Genomic DNA, 22,201 nt, shown 5'->3' on the forward strand with positions numbered 1-22,201 from the left:
GCCCCCCCGGCAGACACAGCAGTAGACTATGGGGAAATGCAGAGTCGAGAGATGCTTGAGGAGAAGCGGGCACCACGCCGACCCACACCAGAGTCACCGGCAATACGGTAAGGATGTTCTTTGCAGAAGAGGCCGCAGAAATGTTTCAGAAATGAACCCCTGCTATAAATCAACACAAAGAAGTAGTGTTTAAGAGTTAATAAAGGCCAACTATATGCTCATGTTGAGTTAATAATCTCCCAGCTCATGGAGCTTCACGTTTATGCAGCCATCTCTGTTGCCGCTTGGCCACGCCCCATGCTACCATTCTTAACATTCAACTGTTAGACAACACAGTATGAGGTTGTACTTCACACTTGGAACAGCAATAAGCCTTGCAGTTTGGTTGGTTTAAGAGTTCTGTGCACATACTTCCTAGCTAGAGAGAGTTTCTCCATGTACTGATGCACAAGAATGGTTCAGACAGTACCGTCCAGGGATCAAATAACACTGCTTGTGAAGTCCTTGACAAACAACATAATTTATTTTAGTAAAGAACTAATCACAAATAGGTTGTGCTGCCTTTTTATAAATGTATTTCTTTTGAATTTTGGGACATGGTCATACCCTAACAACTTGCTTAGCACATTTATTTTTACATTTATAGCAGTGCTCTAGACCCTTGGGCATCAGGGCATAGGATTAGAAAAAATTGTTTTTTATTCCCTGAAGGTGCTCCGCACAATTGTACCCTTCCTACTTCGTTGATTACCAGTAACATTGATTACTGTAATGCCCTCTATCTAGCCCAGCCTAAGGGTCTCATTCATCGCCTGCAGCGCTTTCATATTATGGCGGCCAGTGTGGCTACTCTTTTGCCCTTTGGTGCCCATATTAGTCCTGTCCTCCACTCCCTGCATTGGCTCCTGGTTGCACAAAGGATTACCTTCAAGTCTCTCTGTTTGGTCCACCACGCTTATTATGGCCAAGGAGCAGAATTGTACAAGACACATTTCTGCCCTACATCCGGAATCGGACTCTCGGATCGGGTGTGGCCACCCTTATTGTCATCCCAAAATTACAGCTGTCATGGGTAGGAGTCCGGACCTTCTCAGTTGCGGCCGGAAAGCTTTGGAATGATCTCCCTGTCGCTTTTTGGAGCATCGAGATTCACCGTTCCTTTGAACGCTTCCTGAAAACTTTGTTCTTCTAGGCTGGATGGCTTCTGCAGTCTCTGTTACAGTCCTAGCACGAAGATGCCCTTGGGCATACGTGCACTCTATAAATGGTGTTAACATAATTATGAAAGCAAGTCATTGGGCTTCATTACGACCCTAGCGGACAGCCATGCCTGTAATACAGGCACGGCTGCCACCGGAGTAGTTTTTTTCACAGCGCCCTGGAATGGGCAATTACCGGGGTATTACAACCCCGGCGAACCCGGTAATTGCCCATTCTAGGGCGCCGGGAAAAATGTTTCCCCATTCCAATTTGAGCCCCATAGTGCTCAATGGGAATGGGGAAGCCGCATGCATTGGCACTATTCGTGAATGGTGCCGGTGCATGCGGCATGCTGTGCTCGCGGGTGCCGCTCTGCCCACCAGGTCAGACCTGGTGGGCAGAAAAATACCCGCGAGCACAACTCGTAGTTTGCTGGTCCGGGAACTACGGTACCAGCAGCTTACCGGTACCGTAGTTCCCGGACCGGCAAACTTGTAATGAGGCCCATTGTATATACAGTCATAGGTCATTGTAAGTGGCAGAGAGTGTTCATAGGCTGAGGCTCACATAGGTCACTGTGTGAAAAGCCAGGTTTTCAGCTGTCTGCGGAAAGTCCAATATGATTGCTCAGCTCTTAGCACTGGCAATAGTTCGTTCTAGTGTTTTGCAGCAATGACCGAGAAAATGCCCCCCTCCCCCCCCCAGCTAGCTCTGGTGTGTCTAAATCTTGGAGTGATGAGATAGTGAGCATAGTGGGATCTAGTTGGTATCAGAGCTTGGGCTTTGGTGAATTTCTGAACCAGGTATGGTGGGGTAGAGTTGGAAAGGCATGTGTGGGTGATATACAGCATTTTGAAAGTGATGCGTTCTTGTATTGGAAGCCAATGTGCAGGTTTTCTAGCGGCCGAAATTTGCTCTCAGGTAGGAATGTTGAGGGTGGTATGAAAGGCATTGTTCCGTAGGACTTGCATTTTTGTGGATATTCCGCACTGAGATATCTGAAGAGAGCATTACAATAGTCTAGCCCGGAGCCAATGAGTGTTTCGGGTGATTGAGGCAGCTGTCGGGAGTTAGGAACTTCCTGCTTCCATAATTTTAGTAGTGTATGCCACGGAGGAAGCAACAGCGTTGACATGTCGAATTAAAGAGAAGGATGTGTCAAGGTCAACTCTAAGGTTCTCAGTGTCAGAGAGACTGGGATTGAGATTGCATCAATGGTGAAGGAGCAGTAACGACTGTTGAGGTTCTACAGCACAGCAAGGGAGCACACAGAATCTCTGTTTTATCATCATTCAGACAGAGCAAGTGGGAGGCCATCCATTCATTAATGGTATGGTATGGTATAATCCAAGTAGTGCGACAGAGTCATCTGTGTAGTTACCTAAAAGGCAGAGGAGAATTTGCATGGCGTCGACATAGTTTGTGTAGGAGATGCTGCGGTAGTCTAGTAGGTAAAATAAAGGTTTGGTGAAAATGTTGTAGAGGGAGCGGGAGAAACAAGATCATTGAGGGACTCTGCAGGAGATTGGGGAAGTTACGGCACTTGATTTTTCAGAGAACACTCTAATGGTTCTGTTAGCCAGGAAAGATGTGATCCCTCTAGCTGCTTCAGGCGAGATGTTCACAGCTGAGTGTGAGATGTTGGCAGAGGATTTTGTGATCTACCAGATCAAATACTGCTGAGAGGTTTAGGAGTAGCAAGAGTGCAGACTTTCCAGCGTCAATTGTTTCTTCAGGTCCAGCAAGGCTGATACGGCACTGTGGCCAGGGTGAAATCCTGATTGGCGTATTCCCAGGCTGCAATTGGCCTCCAAATATTGCTGGATTTGGAGGTATGCTGCTCTATCAAGGATCTTTAAAGTGGAAGGGGATTGTGGTGATGGGCCAGTAGTTGTTGGGTACACTGGGGTCCAGGGAAGGTTTTTTTAACAGTGGAAGAACCCAAGCTTCCTTAAGGCTGCCGGGAACTACACATGTGACGAAGGAGGCATTAATGGATGTGGTGATGAATGCTATGAGGGCTTCTGAACAGTCCTTAATGATTTAAGCTGGCAAGGTGTCTCCCTTGCAACTTGATGGTTCCAGGCCTTTCAGGATTGAGGTGGCTGCCGTTTAGGAGATGGGGTTGAAGCAGACTGGAAGAACCGGAAGGCGTGGTGGGGAGGGTTCAAGCCTAGAGACTGAGTTTTGCTTGAGTTTAATTTTCTCATGGAGAGAGGAGATTGTACCTTGGAGGGTTTTCTGGATATTCACGCAACAGTTCTCATCTTTGATGAAGTTAGGAGGAGGTGTGGCAAGGGATTCCATCTCTCTAAGAATGGTGAAGAGTTAATGCGTGTTAGACTTGGTATTATTGATTCTAGTATTGTACTTTGTGGTTTTTGCTAATAGGATGGACTGTTTGTATTCTTTGGAGGTGGTACACATTACACTTCTGTGCATTCTATTGGTATATCTTTATTGAAGGGGGCGCTATGTTTTTGGCTGCCTTTTTTCCTTTCTTACAGTACCTTTGAATTTTGGGTTTCAGTGGCTGTGGGGTAACGATGCACCGCTCATATGAAGTTGTTCACTTGCTGCAGAGCGATTGATGCCACCTGTGGCCTCTTGCAATGTGTTTGCACCTTGTAACTTTTCACATGGTTGACTTCCTGCTATCCAGAATGGGGAATGTCTATAGGCCAAGATCACAGTGCAACATCTTAATGGCTGTACGCAAGCTGTACTTGATGTAACAGTTTCAACAGTTTAATGGCAGACTTATTTACTGGAAGGGTATGGCAGATTCAGCCCAAAAGTGCTGTGGCTCAAGGTTTTACCAAAATCAGCAATCAGTGGTATATGAATGTGTGGGGGATGGTAGCTGTAGCTTCAGCTGAAAAGCGATTTTGAAGATGTAGTGTACAATGGCTTTCGGGTTGCCTGAATATATTTGCTATTAATAAAATATAAAATTACATTTTAAAGTATGAGTGAGTGTGTGCATGTGTCACCCGTTGGACCTAGTTGTTTTGCTGTCGAGCCAAGTTGTAGTGTTTTTTTTTAAACTCAAGATTTTATTTTCAAATTTTACAGACCAAAGGAATGTGGGAGATTATGACCATTCACTTGGTGCCCCAACCCACTCTGTGGCTTGGGCAGTGGGGGCTGCAGACCAGACCTCTGTGCTTGCAGGTTGTGCGCTCCAGTCCTCTTGAGGTGCTTTAGGAGTGATTGCAATATCTGCACGCTCAGCAGAGAATTGCTGGAGGGCACAGAGGGCACCCGCCGACTTTCTGACTAATCAACCACCTCTGACTGGAGGAAATCTGGCACTGGTGCAGTCCAATCGCCCTGTAATTCTTCCTTAGTGACTGCTTTCTCAGGAGCAGCCTGTTCCTCCTTTTCGATCTCCTCTGGGTCATGGTAGAAGTAACAATCCGCATAACCTCACAGGGATGCTCACAGGAAATTGTGCCCCGCATGCGCAGCACCTCACGGGACAGCCTCCACCACATCAGACCCACAGAGTGGGATCCCTTATTGTTGCAGGGAATGGGAATGTCAACATAGCGCAGTGGAGAGTCTGTGTTGCATAGGGCAAGTTGTAGTGTTGATAATCCGAAAGGTTCTCGGCACTCTTCTGTGAAGGGCTGGAGCAGAAGAGGGCATCTTGAGCTGAATACTCCTTTTGAACAAGGTAGAAGAGATTGTGGGGGGTCATCGATAAGAGTACTATAGATTGTGTTGTAGGTAATACTTACCAGTATACATCATGCATTTGATATGCACTGTAAAACCTGAAGGGGATAAATAAGAACAAACAAGCAGCAATAAACACTGCACACATTCACCTTAGTTTATTTCCTTTTCTTTTTCCTGCACCCAAAATGTTTTCATAAAAACACTTGCAAAAAAGCAAGGGATCAATCAAAAACCAAATCAGTAAATACGAAGTAAATGTGACAAGTGCAAAATGAACAATTTACTGAAGGATCAAATCCTGAGACCCAGTTGATTTAGGGGTCACCCCATTGATGATGCTTTTGCCTACTTGATGATACTCACTCCAGGATAGAACAGTGGTCCCCAATCTATCACATGTGCACCAGGTAGGCTTCAAATCCAACAACCACTGCTGCTACAGAGAGTGATGGGCATCTGAACGCTAATATACTTGACGACACCTGCATTACTCTCTTCTCCCTCTTGCGGCACGCCTTGCCAGGGCCAGCACGCTAAAGTGCGTGTGCTTCAACCCCTGTTGAATGGCAAGAACCCACCTAGCTGTGAGTCCTTGCCTTGCCATCAACATTATGTCAAAAGACTTTGCACAATGTGTACTGAAGATAGATTAGGGCTACTAGTGTTGAGATGTGTTAATGATGTGGCTGATTCACCTGATCAGAAAAAACGATACGTGCAAATGCCACTGGTATGCTGTACATAGCTTTGTTATCAGTCACTCTTGGTCGCCCTGTAGAAGAACACTCTTTGCCCCGTTCAATTGTTTCCATGGTTGGGAAAACAGAGCACTGTACAGAGCTACTACAGAACCTGCTGACATGTATACAAAAGCATTCCTTTAGTTGGGTCTAGGAGAAAAACTCTTAAACAATAAAAGTCCCGAGTGGAAGACTTGGGGATCAGGGAATGAGAGCATTTGAAGTTGTTTTCTCCCTATTATTTGGGAAGTAAATGGCTATCCAGGAAAAGCATTTCCCCCGTTTGATAGTTTCTTCATAACTACAGTGCAAAGTCATAACAATGATTTCTTTCAATGTGTAAGATTGCCATACATTGCAAAAAGGATAATAAAAAAAAAGGTAGGATGCATGAATTGGATGTTTTCAATGTTTTTTTTTAAGAATGCCACATTTTTCAACAAAAATCTAAAATGTCTTACACCTGACCTTCAAATAACAGGCAAAGGAGGAAGTGCATGTGGAAGGCTGAGAACAAGATCAGAAAGAATCATAAGAGATTGCCAGTTACCACACGAGTGACAGAGGAATTAATAACTGCGACGTTCAAAGTTAATTGTGGAGTGACAACAGGTGAGACCAAAAGATAGCAGCAGAAATTACATGAAGACACGGGGTGAGTCACAGAATGTCAAACAGAGGTTGCAGGGTAACTGTGGAAAGGACCAGCAACGAGATGTGACCCGAGATCTGGTTCAACGGCTTTATTGACAATTTCTTAAGTAAAGGAGTTGGACCAAACATTGCAGCATCTAGGGCACAATCTAAAACTGTAACAATATACCCAAAGCAACATGCCTGGGATGATCACTGGAAAGTGGGGTTTTCTTCATATGCTGAACACCTTCTGAGATCAGCGTTCCAATCAAAGTTCTTAACCTACTCTTATATGTCCTTTCCCCTTATCGGGCACCATACTGGTGTGATTCTCATCACCTCTACCTCACAGAGCCTTTCCTCCACCCCTTGGAGGGTGTCCTAGAACCCCCCACCCCTCACCAGCAGGGGCTGTGGTAGGAAACGTGGTAGAGAAAAGCATAAATCCGTCACAGTGCATCAGAAAAGGGAGTAGGCAACAACCCCCTGCAGTGGGCAGCTACCCTTACTCATAATGCGTATGCTGAAATGCTTCTGACTTGATTCTCAGTAATGAACACTCAATGAATGCCCTTACACTTGCATGTACAGTGTACATCATTTTATTATGAGAAATAAGTAATAAAGAAACATTGCTACTAATATTGTAACTACACAACACTTTTAACATGCAAAACGTTATCAATGAATATGCGGCTATCATTGGCATTGCCTCTATGTCTACTCAAAACCAACCAACCATTTCAGAAGCATAATAGCCACTTTAAAAGTAAATTTCACCAGGCAAACTCATGAAATGAGCTGCCCTTCCTATACCACTCCTCTTTCCCAACATGATATCAATAATGGGTAAAACAAGCCCTGATGCTCACTGCTGTCCTCAGTGGGTAGATATATCCAAATGATACGGCCCATAGAAAGCTCCAAAACCTAATCTAAACAAGTCGTTGAGCCTCCTGGCTACCCTAGGTTTTCAATGCAAATGTTCCAATGTTTGGCCAACAAAAGAGTTCCCAAAAATCTGAATCTCAAATGGACAGGTCTAACCTTATAAAGCACAACAATAGAGTTCTCCTGGGATGGCTTTTCCAGGATTTTCTCACAGTCTGGGCTTCTATAGTGTCTTCCCGCTTTACCCAGCTCTTTGAAGACAGTTGGTTCCTTGTATCAGACTCTTTCTCTTAGGCTTTGCCTCAGCTTCTGGTTTTTAAAAAAAGTGTGATTTGGCTTCCTGCCACATTCCCTTCAGGCCCCTCTCCACCCTTTGTGTTTAGTTCAACATTCACAGTAGCTCTCTCCCAGACCTCAGGTTTCACAGCATTCACTAAAAAGGGTATTTTCCCCTCCCCCATTCAGGGATCTTTTCAGGCAGATGCTAATATGTCACTCTCCTGCCTGTCTGGTTAAGGAAGCACTTCACCTTCAGGCCTCCTAGTCCGGCACAGGCCTCCCAGCTGGCACATGACCATCATTTAGGTCCACCTCTCTTTCATCAGCCTGTTCTCTTGTGGGTAGGGTCTTCGGGTTAGCTATATCCAAAGTAGCTATTGCTGAATGTCCCAGCTATGGTCTACCGCTTCCCAGGTACTGTGGTCTTGTACGCATACTAGCTTCCTCCCATATTCCTTCTCTTCTCTCCCCCTTTCCACTATTTTATAATGCTTCTGTGAAATTGGTACTTGTTTTAGCCCTTTATTTTGGCTGGGGATGTTGTGTTATGTTTTAGTTTGAGTTTTAAATTGTTTCCTTTCTCATGCTTCCCCTTACTGATAACAACATCTCTGTGCTGGGCTTACTGTGCATTGATTAATTGGGAGATTTCTCTCACGTGTTCCTTCCTCTTCTACAAACACAGTTTGTGGCATCACTGTCATCTTGGAATTTCTCTGTTTCTTGCACATGTGTCAAAAGCATTCTGTGCCTACCGGATGGGGGTGAAGGGTGTCTGGCAGTAGCACTACCCGACCATGAGGACTGCGATTTTCCTAACCCTGTAGTCTAAGTTTGGGACCTTCTTTTTTTTCCTCTTGTGCAGGTTGCATGCCTGCATTTCCAAATGCTAATCTGGTTGTCCTAGGTGATGTTCCTTCTATGCCAGCAAGTGCTTTAACTCTAACAGGGGAAGCAGTTACTATTTTATGCTCTGGCCTCCTTCAGAATAATACGGCAGTTCTCAGCAAGGTTGCTTGAGGGTTTTGTTATGGGTCTTGTTCAGAAATCCCTGATAATATTCTCTTGTGGTTTTTAGAAACAGGGATCTGTAAAAACCTGGTTGCATGCCATATTGCACCTTAGGTGGGGGGTCACACTCCTTGCACCCTCTGGGAGGCCCATTAGGTATCGGCCAGACCAACCCAGTCCCTAGTATCTCACCCACCACACAATATGGTGGGGAGTCCTCACAACTCAACGCAGTGACAAAGAAACATAAAAACTGTTATAGTGGGATACACAAGTGAAGGAAGCAGAGTGACAGGGATTGAGAGCAGCACCCATTCAGATCTCGGATTGATATGGCAAGAAATTATAGCTTGAAAGGGTGAGGTTAATCACATGGTAGCAGGATAGGAGGGTTCAAAGAGTAAAAAGCACTTTGATAATATAAACATAGACCACCACTATGCAGCACATCTTGTTACGGGAGCACAGAAATTGGTCTGAATTATCCCCATCCAATGCAAACTACATTGGCTTCCACTCCAAGCCAGGATACTGTTCAGGACTGCATGCATCATCTACAACACAGTCCGGAGTAGCACACCAGCGTACCTGGTGGCTAAGTTCCACATATCTGGTGGCACACTCTCCTCTCACATAAAATAGACCAACCGGTTTGAATCACAACTCGTCCGCAAAGAGGACCCGCAAACAATCCTTCTCGTCATGCACCCACCCTCTGGAACTCGATACAGTATCAGCTCGGAATGCCCCAATTCTCAAATTTTGCAAATCTCTCAAAACATGGCTCATTCAACAACACCTGACGAAGGACTAATCCCAATGTACACACATACCGACGCACATACCTCACAGTACTGCCCTCCTGTTAAAAGATGCCAGCCCAAATGCCGGCTCTCGAGCTAGACCATGATTTAAACAATAAAATAAGCACTGAGGAGATCTCAGTAAAAGCAGCAAAAGTATCTATTTAGTTCTGGTGCAAGTGCTGGTGATGTACAGAAGGCGAGAATTAAAGTAGCATGATGGGTGCACCTGGATTAGCACATGATCTTTTTGGTCTCATAACCAAAAGGATCTGCTTTAACATTAGCCATCTCCAGATTCAATTGTGGAAACACTTGCATAAAGTCACAGATTGTATCACTCTTCGATCTTCAAAACTTGAATATTAATTCAAATATAAATGGGAGTTTGCAAACCCCTCGTATCGCCCACTGTATTCTACAATGAATATTAAATTAAGGGTATAGCAAACTGTAGATTTAGAATTCTGCTGAATACTGAATAGTTAGTCAAGTATCCGTCTGGAGCCACAAACAGAGCCAAATAATTGTCTTTTTAATAAAGTCACACATAGAAACATACTCTGCAAAAGATCACACTTTAAAATATGTATTGCCAGTCATGATTTCTCTTTTTGTCATGTCATCTACAGAACAAGTTTGCTCAAATCCTGAAATTACACTATCAGGCAAAAAACAGTCAATATAAGTGCAGTTGGTCTTTTTGTGCATACGTGTCATTTGTTGGGTAGGTAGGGCTCAAGTAACTAAGATTAGCCCAAAAGCAGATAATGCATATATGTAATTACTGAGAGACAAGTGACTAGGATGTGCCACTCATACTTTTAATTATTATGTTTGGTCCTGGTGATCATTTGATTTCTGGCACCAACAAGGCTCTGAAACACAAAAGGAGGGATTACATTATTTTGTGATGCTAAATACTGATTTTCCATACTAACGTTATAGAAAGTCAAGATTCTATTAAAGACACGGAGGCGAAGGATTATACTTATGCTTTCTCTCTTTATTTAAAACTCGAGCAGCACAATTACAACTCATCAAAAATTACACATCCAAAAACTACATTTCCCAGATAGTCTTTTTAGTGTTGTCCATTTTTTGATATGTCCATAAAACCACGTGACAGTTTTAGCCAATCACATCTCACTATGTCCCTTATCTACATTCCTGGGTCCTTCCTCTTTCTTTGTCTGTCTCCAACTTTAACTTCTGCGCCCCCACCAGTAAACGCTGCCTTTATCCTGGACTTTCTGTTCCTATTCATGCTCCTGTATTATTCACCTCCGTTCCTGTAATCAAACAACAAACTGACTCTAGATGTAATAGGGTGGGTAATCGTTAAGTCACCATTAAGCTGCACCACTTTAGTATCTCTTAGGTCATATGCATTACAAGTCTGCCACAAATTCTCAATAACAAATACCAAACTACATTACATTTCCATATAACGATTGCTCGGTGGGATAATCCTTTGCCTCCGTTTCTTTAATAGAATCTTGACTTTCTAAGACAGAGGCTCTGATTATGCTTGTTGAAAGCTTACCTAGCACCAACGCAGACATCTCCTCTATTGGTCTGAAATAAAATGGCTTAAATGTTGACTCCTTAGACCAGTCTGCTGCACTTAAGATGTCCTCCAACCTAGCTCCTGCGTTATAGGCCTTAGATGCCATAGCTCCCCTAATGGAATGCCCGCCGTACGTTCCAATGTCAATGATTGCCTGTAGCATACACCATCTAACCCATCTCCGCAACATCTTTGAATGGTTTCTCAGTGATATGAACAGATGTGTCACTCCTGCAGCCCTAAGCGTACTTGTCATCTCTTTGTATTTTTTCAGACACCGGACTGGGCATAATTTAGGTTGGTCCGGAAAAGCGGAGTATGAAACTGTTTTGATACCACTCTTAGTTCTACTGTTAATGTGAAACGTGACCCCTGAAGGGTTGAATGACTTCTTGTCTATTTCGAGTGCTCTTAAGTCTGACACTCTTTTGCAAGTTATGAGGCAGCGCAGTGTGTCGAGCTATTCCGATACTGTTTTCTTCGTCAAGTGATCGTTGCCTGGCAATGTCTGTGTGTATTTGGGTAACAGTGGTCTTAAAAGTCTCATTTCCCTAAGGAGTCTACATACGAGTGGGTGTTCTCCCACCACCACATTCTCTATCTTCGGGTTGCCGGCGGATATGGCTGATCTACATGTGTTTACCATTCTATATGGCTTAACCTGAGCTGCCAGTGCTGCTAAGAAATATACTATCTGTGTTACATCTGCTCTATTGGGATGTATATGCTGTTCCACACACCAGCTAGTCCACCTTGCCCAGGCCAATCTGTAAGCCTTTCTGGTACCTGGTGCCCAGGTTTCCTCAATGAATTTCGCAGCATCTCCAGAAAGTCCTGGCTTCTGCCAGGTTGTCTGGAAATCACCCACGCGATCAGTTTCAATTCCCCTTCCTGGTTCAGTGGGTGATACCCCCCACTGGATTCTGAATTAGTTCCCTGAACTGTGGCAACACCAGCGGATTGTCGACTGACAGTTCGAGAAAGTTTGGGAACCATACTAGACTCCTAATATGGTGTTACTAAAATTACCGTCACACCTGCTGTCTCCTGACCTGTGCTATCGTTCTTGGAATCATTGCAAATGTTAATGTTAAATGTTAAAGGATATTTGTACCTCGCACTATCACCACCGGAGTGGTCCCCTGGCGCAAATGGGGGAAACGCATACTCCTTGTCCGTCCCCCACACTTGAAGGAATGCGTCTGTTGCCTCTGCCGCTGGATCGGGCCTCAAGCTGAAAAATCGCTTCAGCTGAGTGTTCAGCCTGGATGCAAACAGATCTGTCCTGCATGAACCTCTCATTTCCATTAGGGAAGCAAGTACTGTCCTGTCCAGTTGCCAATCTCTGGCATCTCTCAGGTGTCTCGAATTCCAGTCTGCCACTTCGTTCTGCAGACCTGCAAGATACTTTGCTGTGATGCTGATCTTGTTCTCCAGGCACATGTGGCAGAAATATTTCGCCAGCTCCGCTAGCATCCTGGACCTCATCCCGCCTAGCCTGTTTATGTACCGTACTGCTGAGACATTGTCCATCTTTAGTAGTACGCACCAGTTCACCCTATCCTGGGTCCAGCATCTCACTGAAAAGGACCCCGCCAGTAGCTCAAGACAATTAATGTGGAGCTCCAGCTCCATTCCTGACCACCTGCCTCCCGTTGTCATTTTTCCGCAACGGGCTCCACAGCCCCAGCGGCTGGCATCTGATTCTATGATGAGGTCTGGGGATGAGCCAAATATCGCTCTCCTGTTCCAGGCCTCCATGTGTCTGAACCATCACCATAGCTCTGTCCTTGCCTCGGCAGAGACCGGCACCCTTTGTTCATACGATAACCCTTTTCTCAGCTGTTGGATCTTCAGGCGTTGAAGAGCCCTGTAATGCAACGGCCCCGGGAATATCGCCTGAATGGATGATGCTAGTCTTCCCACTAGTCTGGCTAGCTCCCTGAGTGACAACTCTTCCTTCATTATTATTGAGCTGATCTCTTTCTTGATCGCATTCACTTCGTCCATTGGTAGACTAAGCGTGGCTGACTTTGTGTCTATTATGAAGTTTAGGAACTCTATTGACTATCGGTTCGAACACAGATTTTTCCCAATTTATTAAAATGCCCAGCTCTTGTGATAAGTGGATTGTCTTCTCTGATTGTTCTACCAGTCTATTCCTGTATTGTCTCAGACAAAAGTAATCTAAATATATTATCAGTCTAATGCCTTGCTCCCTGAGGTGGCCCACTACTGCGCATTAACTTCGTAAAGGCCCAAGCAGCAGATGCTAGACCAAATGGGAGGCATCTGAATTCCCACTTCTGGTGCCCCACTAAAACTGTAGGAATCTCCGGTCTTCCTTCATTATTGGGATCGTCAGAAATGCATCTTTGAGGTCCATCCTGACTAACCAGTATTCTGTCTGTAACACACCCCTTAGAAGATGGATGCCCTCCATCTTGAAATGCCTGTAGACTATGAATGTGTTCAAACTTCTCAAGTTTATCACTGGTCTCTGCTTCTTTTTGCCCTTCACTAAGAACATAACCCGTTCAAGGAGTCGGACACATGAGCAATGGCACCTTTCTTTTCTAGCTCCGCTATTTCTTTTCTTAATAACTCTTCGTCTTCTCGGGTGAACCCTATGTGCCATGGGCCTCAGGAATTCTGTTTGTATTGGTTCCTGCCAAAATTCTAGGTGGAAACTCTGTACTGTTTCTTCAACCCATACATCTCCTGATAACTCTCTCCACCATTCTAAGAACTGTGCTGTTCTCCCCCCAACCACCAGGATCCCTGCTATAACCAGGGGCCTCATTACAACCTTGGTGCTAAGTGCACCAACTTTAACACCATGGTGTAAACTCCGTTTACACCATGGTGGATGGCGGATTTACCGCCCCATTCCAAGGTGAGTGGGGCGGTAAATCCCCATTTCCCATTTTCCCTTCCCCATCCCCATTTTTGCCCCATAGGGCATAAAGGGAGTGGGGAAGGCGCTAATTACGCCGCCGTAAATTACGGCGGCGTAATTAGCACCATGGCAGGTTAGCGCCATGGATTTTAACGCCTGCTAAAAGCAGGCGTTAAAATCAGAATCAGGCGTTAAGGGTTAACAGTGGCGTTAACCCTTAACGCCTGAGTTGTAATGAGGCCCCAGGTGTTTGTGTAAGTCTGTGTTCAGTCTCACCTGCGTTTGTCTGTTGGCCTCATTTGCTGCCTCTGCCTCTACCCATTTCCCTCAACTGGAAGAATGGGTTGGGTTGGCGCTCTTCTTGATTTCTCCAGTCATTTCTGATATTGAAGTTGGGCCTGTAAGAGGTGAACCGGCTGGCCGAACGGCCCCTTACCCCACCAGCCCTACCGAAAACCTTATGGCCAAACACTCTTCAGTGATGCCTGCGCCTTATCTAACGTGGTATATGTATTTGTAAATGTCGCCATTTCCTTAATAAACGCATCCCGAGCAGTTTTCCTCTACTGCTGGCGGTCGATTCTGCAGTAGCTAGTTCGCTCATCTTGGGGGTCTATCTTGATGAGGATGGACCTCGGTCGTTCAGTTGTTAGGGTGTTGTTAGCATTGCAAAGCAGACATCTTGCTCTCTGCGCCCAGCCCGCTAGAATTTCTGGGTCTACTTTTTGTTCCAGCAGTCTTTCTTCTTCTGCCATCTGCCAAATTGTTTTCAAAAGGCGCAGAACATCTAGGAGTTTATCCTGGCACGATCTCCAGGATCTATCTATCCCCTTCTTGATGTCCCTGCTGTATTGCTCCATGAATGATAGCATCCTCTAAGCCCTGAGGAGCGAAGGGCTGTCAAGGAGAGCTGTTGGGCTGTGGCGAGTGCCTCTTCTGTGCTGTTATTTAACATTTACTTTGGAAAACATCGGACCTGACGGGAGGTGTGTGTGCCTACCCCTTTAACCCCATAGCTGCCTTGTCAGGTGGTCAGCTGGGTCAGGGGTTAAGAGGCCGCCTCGGCCGCCCTTGCGGCGCTAAGCCCTGAGGAGCGAAGGGCTGTCAAGGAGAGCTGTTGGGCTGTGGCGAGTGCCTTTTCTGTACTGTTATTTAACATTTACTTTGGAAAACATCAGACCTGACGGGAGGTGCGTGTGCCTACCCCTTTAGCCCCACAGCTGCCTTGTCAGGTGGTCAGCTGGGTCAGGGGTTAAGAGGCCGCCTCCGCCGCCCTTGCGGCGCTAAGCCCTGAGGAGCGAAGGGCTGTCAAGGAGAGCTGTTGGCGAGTGGCGGGTGACGGCGTGCCCCCGCCGACGGTGTCCATCATGAGTGTGGCGGATAAAACACAACAAACGCAAGTAAAAGGTACGCCCTGCCATTCGATTCGATTCGATGTTGCCATTCGATGTTGAAAACACGGGCACAAAAGAGACGTGAGGTTAATGCAGACAGCACTAAAACTCTTGAGTCACAGCTTACCCATGCAAGAAAGGAAAGTAATTACCACTCGTGTACCTCCATATGCGAGGTTACAAGTGAACTGACTGCTCCCCTTTGTTTACCAAATACACACAATTCTTCAACCACACTGTCACCATTGCAACAGTCAGAGTTGGCTAATGTGGCCGATGACGTGTTTGTTAGAGTGCCTACGGCCAAAAATGATAATCTCGCTGTTTTGTATGACTCCCCGACAAAAAGTAAGGATAGATGCACACAAAATAAGATCACACAATTTGATTTTGATCCTGATGAAGTTATGCTCAGTCTTTATAATGATATTCATAAGACAGCATGCAGGGAAGTGGTATCGAGTAATCGCGGAATGTTAAATCCATCGCCAAATCCAGCAAAGTCTACATCTGAAACTTCACAATCACCGGTAATCTTACCTCTGGAGTGTGTCGGTGCTGAGGTGGTGGCGGAGAGTGTGGACTGCCCTGCGGAGCCCAGAGGGTTGCCGGGGGTGGCCGTGGAAGTCGCAGAGCCCGGGGAGACTCGGTGCGTTGGGGTTGAGCCGGCTGACGCCGGAGCTTTGTCGACGCCCTACGAGCCACCTAGGTGGGTAGTTGGGGGCGTCAATCTAGATGGTCTGATGACTGAGACCAAAGCTGCCGAGTGCAGCATAGTCGATGGAGACTCCTGCGTTGAGCTTCCGTTGGAGACGAGTTCTCCTGGAATCAACTGTCGATTGGTCCCACGGCCCCCAACTGACTCGACGACATCTGTAAAATCACCACTAGACTCGGTAAGAATATCTAAGCCCAATTATAATACTACTACTGGTGAAGAGTGGTGTGCAGATATGGTCGCCGGCTTAAATAAAGGGATGTTATCTGATTCGTTACCATCTTCAAAACTACTGTCAAAACCCAATATGCGACGCGATTCATTGGAAATCGCAAACAATGTTTTGAAAACTTTATCTAGTCTGACTAAGAGCAACAAAAATTCTGCGAGTGCGGCCACACCTCCTATTGATGAAGAAAGTTCAAAAGCACTTTTGAAAAGGTCTAATAACGTTTTAATGTGAGATGACCCTGGTTGATGTTCCCTTTAAACGTGCAAAAATGTTGAAAAACGAAACATTGTCTGCACATGCTTATGACACTTCAGGTTTACCATTATCATCTCAGAAAAGACTGCATAATGGCAAACATTGTGCCTTTTGCAGAAATCCAAGTATAAGTAACGCAAATGGATCTGTGGTTTCTAATGCTGATGATTCTGATGGAGACGATACAACAAACTCGTCCTTTATGGAACGACCATTCCCTAAAATTAGGAGAAAAAGATGTAGTATCGATCTATTACCCGAGTGTACAAAAACACAAGGTCCCGAATCAAGTACTGTTATGCCCTCTTCAGATTTACAATCATTGATTTTGTCCTCACTAGCTATCCCCTTGGCCCCATTTACAAAGTTGTATGAACATCTATATGATGCTACAAGAGATTTAACTACAGTAGTGGCTTTGCTAAATTCAAAAGTGGTAGAATTGGAACAAATTTGTGCGAACACTAACCGCTCAATGCATGAGGGTTTTGGAAAGTGCAGCGAATGGCATAAGCTGATACAAGAGCAAAAAAAGAATGATATAATTGACAAAAAATTGTTTGCGGAGGCCACAAAAGAAGCTCTTGCCTTGTTCAAAAAAGACACACGTGGCCTTCAAAACGGAGAGCTTAGTGAGAAATCTGAGGCCAGTGTACATCCTGCCTTATACAGCAATACGAAAACAATGGAGACTCCGAATCTTATAAACAAAGTACTCAATCCTGAATTACATTCTGAACAACCCTTACTAAAAGTTAACATCAAGGCTCCTAACAAATGTGTACCTAACCTTGTTTTACAGACTGCAAACATGGTGACCCAGGATAATCGAGTAAAGTCCGACGGTGTAAAATTGAATCTTCAAGAGTTGTCTACCTGGCAGTCAGATCCGACTTCAACTATAGATGAATAGCGCACCAAGGGTCTCTATAAGGTTGACGAGTACAGGAAATTTGGGCCCGGTTATACTGCCGATTGAGGAAATTGTTGATGTGTCTTTCCACACTGCGTTTGTGCAAGCACGCAGCTCAGCAAATCCGGCACTTGAAATTACTCAAGACGAATCTACGTCTAATAGTAATATTGAACGGAATAAAGTTTGCTTAGGTGATGAAATAGCGATCTCAAAACCAGCGCCAAAGTTATTCCCATTATTTGAAAAACAAGCTGTGAAACCACCTAGTATGGGACCTGTAAAAAAGCAGATTGTTCAGCAGTGCAAAAAAACTAAAAATCAACCAGCAAAAAAGAGAAAAAAAATGCACGGGGCCAGAAAATTTTTAAGGAATATTAAAGTGCTGCACGTACTTGCCAATGGAAAGCTTGAGTCTGTTTCTACTGGATCTAAAAAATCCCTCATTATACCCACGAACGAAAGCGCGACGAAAGGAGGCTCAAGTGATGAAATCATAGGTGTCTGAAATATCATTAGATTTGCTAAACATGTCAACTTATAACGAGCCAGAATATGAAGATCTTGAGGAGCCACCTGTTCTTATCGATAAAGCTCAAAGTAATAATAAAGAGTCCTAAAGCTTTCTTCCTGGAGAAAGATCGCATAGACGGCAGATTTGTCGTTTTGCAAAAAGTAAAACCGAAGGTACAGACTACTGCAGCAAGTCAGGTTGCAACAGTGCAGTGTCCTGACAGTGCCCTTCATACCAACGAAACGGCAATACAATTAGCGCACATGACTGAGAAGTTAAAAAGTCCAATGTTTTTGACTCTACAAGATAAACGTAACAAGTTACATGGAACCTGCCTAAAGCACATGCCGGACGTCATGATAAAACCAGTTCAGCTGTTTGAAAGGTTGGCTAGTAACCACGAAGCGAAAACAGCATTAACGCCGATAAACGGAAATTTAAATAATCTGACCTTCCTGACTACGCAGGAAAAAAGGGATAAGAAGTCTGGATCCTGTATTATAAATTCTGGAAGGAGGGGGCACGATGACCGGACTGAGATTGAACTATACGAGAATCAAACATCTAGACAGGTTAAATTTCAAGAAATGCAGCTTGTAACGCAAAATGACAGGCACAGGAATGATCGGGCTAAACACACAGCTAATGAATGTGATACGGGTGTAAGGAACAAAGCCCTCACGGCCAATGGTCAAGCGCCTCGGGTCAGATTGATGGTTGAGAGTTTAAATTCATCTGACAGGTTGATTTTAAACAGGCGTAACATTATTAAGTTACTTCATCATGTACCGAGCTTACGTGCAGTTACCACTGAGGATTTAAAGATTGTGGAATTTCCAGATGAGCAAAAGAATGATAAAGTGGTCTTACACATCACTTCGTCCTTAATAACTACTTCTATTTTGGAGGCAAATGTATCACTATTTTCATTGGGTTTTGATGTCTATAAATTAGACGACGGGGATTCTGGAGCTCAGTGTGAGACCAAGATGGCGACAGAGCCTCAAGCCTCCCGTACCTCTATCCTATTAAAACCGTCAGTCTTATCAACTGAATTAGTCAATACACGACTGATTGGGCCAACTACGACAAGACATAACATGCCTGGCGAACACAGTGCTCAAAACAGGGCCTCAAATTATGAAAAAAAAGGGGTCTTGGTGGACGAAGATAAAAAATCTGGCGAAAACATGGCTCAAAACAAGAACGTAAAACACGGAAAAAAACGGGTTCCGTCGGATGAAGATAAACAATCCGCACCTAAAAGTGAAAGCGAGAAACTCACTATAACAAAACAAGGTAAAATGCAACAAGGCGTCGTAGAGCCCAATTTCCCTACAAATATCTGTATTCAGGGCGAAACACTTGAATGACAATGGTTGGCCGGCATGTTAAATAATAGCTGTGAACGATAACGCCAGGATGCTGTCGCCGTGAAGCACTGTGTACTAGGCTCTATTCATTTGATGAATACTGAGTGGTTGGGAGGTTTGGACATAGTATGCTTGCAAGAGCATGGTTAAGCAGTAGCCCTGTGGCATCAGATTTTGAGATAGCTATAAATCCAGCCATAAAAGCAGCGAAAGGCCGTCCTATGGCCGGTCTTATAACTCTAGTAAGACGATCATCCGGATATAGCATTGAAAAATCGATTAATCACTCACCTTTCATCCAAGAGTCTACGATTGTCAAATTGGCCAAACATTCGAGTAACAAAGAACAAATAACTATTTTGAACTTATATTGGAACCATGCGAGGGCTGGAACCAATGTGTTTATTGATGAGGTCACACGTCTCATCGATCGCTTATTGGTTGAGCAAGAGAGAACCAATATAGTCCTTTGCGGCGATCTGAACATAGATTGCTTCCAGTCGAAATCCCGTCAGATAAAGAATTTGGCAACTAACTGGATGAAAGAATTGGGAGCAAGAAACTTGCGGGTGCTTAATGGTTGCACGCTAGGCGATATACCGCCGGCTTTGACGTGGAACCGTGGATCTCAGGGTTCTACCATTGACTATATATTTGTCACTGCCGATTTCCATCAACGTGTAACTTCATTAAAAGTGCAACGAAATGCAAACAGTGACCATGATATATTAAAGATGGAATTCATAAGTACAAATGTAAGTGCTAAACCAAAATGGCAGGTGAAAGTCGATGTGGGAGCAAGTAGAGTCCGCCTGTGTTTAGCTGAAAAGGACGTTGAACTTATAACAAATAAATTCAATAGCGACACTGCGACATTAGAATATGCTCAGCTATTGGCAAACTTTAAAACCAAGAATGGCGGCTCTAAACATACTATGTTGAACGGAACGCATTGCTTTGATTTGGCCGTATTACAAAAGAAACGGGGTATGCGAAGGATAATACGGCAGGCACGCTCTGATGCCCCAGAGATACGTTGCATGAAGATAAGAAAGGCGAAGCAACACTACAAAAACTGGCTTAAATCTTATAAAGTGATTATGACCCAAGGCGATTCAGAATGTATGTTAAGAAATCTGCATAACAAGAAGTCCCGTGATTTTTGGAAGCTTATTAACAACACACAGGCATCCCAGTCAGCTTTACAAGCTTCTATGGTATCTGAAACAACATGGATTTCACACTTCAAAGAACTATTTAAGGACTCTGGCGGTGATGCTAACCCGGACGATCACTGTGCATTTTGGTCATTAACTTTCCCGAGAGAGGAGATCATGAGTATAATCAATAAAGCCAAAAATTCCAGGGCTCCTGGTCCTGACGGTTTGACTAACTTCAAGATCAAGCAACATCCAGAGCTATGGGCAGACTTTTGTGTGGATCTCTTTGAGAGAGTGAATCTCCAAAGAAAGACACCGCAATCCTGGAAATCAGCGGTGATTGTCCCCATATTTAAAAAAGGGGACAGAACATGCCCTAAAAATTATCGGCCGATCGCCTTGCTCGACGTTTTAGGGAAGGTGTATGCGACCATCTTGCAGCATAAGCTAGTTAAATGGGCAACTCACTCGAAACACGTAGATGTTAGACAAACTGGTTTTGTCAAGCAAGTTGGATGCTCGTTGAACCTATTGTTGTTAAATATACTTAAAATGGAGGCAATTAGAACCCAAACAATGGTTTATCTTGCTTTCATTGATTTTTCCCATGCATTTGACACAATAGATCGAGCACGGCTATGGAACAAAATGAGAGAATGGGGCTGCCCGAAAGACCTAGTTGCCGCGATAAAAGAATTACACACTGGAACCTCTATAAGGGTTCGTCTGGATCAAACTGGTATGCTGTCTCAACCAATTAACACTTTTAAGGGAGTCAAGCAAGGCTGCCCGCTGGCGGAAGCATTATTTGGGTTGTTCATTTCTGACATTGGATACTCCTTTGAAGGCTTAAACACCTTTCCGCCGAAGATCCATAAATCCTGGTTGAGCTGGATGTTGTATGCGGACGATCTTATATTGTTGGATTTAACACCGATTGGTCTACAGAGGAAAATCAATGCAATCCAGCAATATGTGATCGAAAACCATCTGTCTATTAATACAAAGAAGTGTGAAACACTGGTCTTGAAAGATCTAAAAAGTGGCAAAACTAGGCTTGCAAAAAATTTAACATGATCATTAAACCAAGAAAAGCTAACGATCTCGCCTAATGTGAAATACCTTGGAATGTTGCTCAGTTCCAGCCTCAGTGACGAACCATGGAAAATTGAGATTAAACGTAAATGCAAACAATTGGCGTGTCAAGCGTAGGTAATAAACAATAAAATATGGGAAATTTTCTCTGAAAGCAGTTTTACGTTTTTATGAGCAAAAGGTGATACCTATACTTACATATGGGGCAGAAAATGCATTGGGTTGTACATGGGAGATATAGTCTACTCTTGAGAATTGTTTTTGGACCAAAGTCCTTAAGTTGTCAAAAGGAACGGCTACGTCCTCGATAAGATATGAACTATCATTGATCTCAATTCATGCGAGAGTTTGTTGGAATTTGTTATCACTTTATCGGAAAACGAGAACTAGTGAACAAATTCCGCAATTTGGCTTACTCCATGGTGCGACTTCCTCCGGACCTGCGGTCCTGGCATTATGGATGAAACGTTGTGAAGCGCTTATGTCTAAGTATGACATTAAGATAGAGACTCTCCAAGGAAACCCAAATGCAGCAAAAATAAAAATATGGCGTGAGGATTGGGAACTAACATGTTCAAAAAGAACGTCCTCTAAAATAATGTGTGAGGTTCCAACTGAAGCCCGGGCATATAATAACCCACAAAAATATGTCAAACTGTTTCCGGACCCGCACGCCCGAAGACTGTTCCTGTGCTTCAGGCTAAATGGGTTTAAAACGAAAGAGAGGCTACGGGCCTGGTCAATATACGCAAATTTAGATCCAACCTGTCGTTGTTGTCTTCAAGCACCTGAAACTTTGAAACATTTGATGCTCTTCTGCGTTGGGCTAAGAAC

At 44.3% G+C, this 22,201-nt stretch overlaps 1 protein-coding gene and 1 pseudogene across 1 annotated transcript in view; both read right to left on the minus strand.

The window, feature by feature from the left end:
* EFCAB11 (EF-hand calcium binding domain 11) overlaps nucleotides 1-22,201 on the minus strand; it is a 1,000,500-nt gene that overhangs the window by 78,947 nt on the left and 899,352 nt on the right. The window lies entirely within an intron of this gene.
* On the minus strand, nucleotides 4,295-12,302 carry LOC138527524 (uncharacterized; annotated as a pseudogene).

This window comes from Ambystoma mexicanum, chromosome 14, assembly GCF_040938575.1.
Source record: "Ambystoma mexicanum isolate Mex_15411 chromosome 14, UKY_AmexF1_1, whole genome shotgun sequence".
Lineage (NCBI taxonomy): Eukaryota > Metazoa > Chordata > Amphibia > Caudata > Ambystomatidae > Ambystoma > Ambystoma mexicanum.